Source organism: Cyprinus carpio, chromosome B17 (assembly GCF_018340385.1).
Source record: "Cyprinus carpio isolate SPL01 chromosome B17, ASM1834038v1, whole genome shotgun sequence".
In the NCBI taxonomy this organism is placed as follows: domain Eukaryota; kingdom Metazoa; phylum Chordata; class Actinopteri; order Cypriniformes; family Cyprinidae; genus Cyprinus; species Cyprinus carpio.
The window spans coordinates 10,857,586-10,858,384 of record NC_056613.1 but is presented as its reverse complement, the minus strand read 5'-3'; the positions used below and the strand labels follow the sequence as shown (position 1 = coordinate 10,858,384).

At 36.7% G+C, this 799-nt stretch overlaps 1 protein-coding gene across 3 annotated transcripts in view; it reads right to left on the bottom strand.

Annotated features, from left to right (window-relative positions):
* plekha1a (pleckstrin homology domain containing, family A (phosphoinositide binding specific) member 1a) overlaps positions 1–476 on the bottom strand; it is a 22,243-nt gene extending 21,767 nt beyond the window's left edge. For all 3 annotated transcript variants that reach the window (XM_042742181.1, XM_042742179.1, XM_042742180.1), the window contains exon 1: positions 325–476. The gene's annotated coding sequence lies outside the window, so the exon portion shown is untranslated. The remainder of the gene's footprint in view (positions 1–324) is intronic.
* Between the last annotated feature and the right edge of the window lie 323 nt (positions 477–799).

The following is a 799-nucleotide window of genomic DNA, read 5'->3' as shown; positions in this document are numbered from 1 at the left end:
ATTTATGATGTGATAGTGATATTATTATAATGGCGATGGAAGCACGCTCAGAGTAACAATCTAGCTCTATATGATAAATATTATCCTTGATAGATTATCTCTAACTGGTCAACACTATTATAGCATTACAAGGAGGATGTGTCTAAAATCCACGTCTGTCAGTTAGCAACAGCGCGGAAAAGCCCAACCTCGCCCTGTCTCCATTTAATCCTGCCTTGAATCTACAGCAGGATCCGTGTTTACACTTTAACATAGCTCCATATCCATAAACGCAATCACACAGCGACAGATGTACTAAAAAGGGTAATTTCTCAAACTACTCACTCGGTTTATTATCGCTGAAGTGGTTCGGTTCAGCCCATCTCCTGCTCGTGTCCCCGTTCACAAACTTCACGAATGTTTTTCCTGCAGGAGCGGAAGTGTCCGTATACGTCACTGCGTCAGGTTATGTGTCGGCTTTTTTCTTTCTCTTTTCTCTCGTTTTAATTTTTTTCGTACAGGCACTTGTAAAATATTATTATTATCGTTGTTGTTGTCGTGTTCCTACCGTTGAATAATAAGCAGATAATCATACATTTGCATCGAGATAAAGTACCTTACCAAAAAGTTTTCGCCAAAAGTAGCAGAGTTGGACATTTTTTTTATAGTGAACTTGCCAATAATGAAATACTAGCCCCTGCAGTATACTAAAAAATTCAATAAATAAAACAAAACACATAATATATAATGTTTGTTGTTTACTACTGTAATTTTATGTGTAGGCTATTCCTCAAATGACATCTCAATATTTATTAACCAA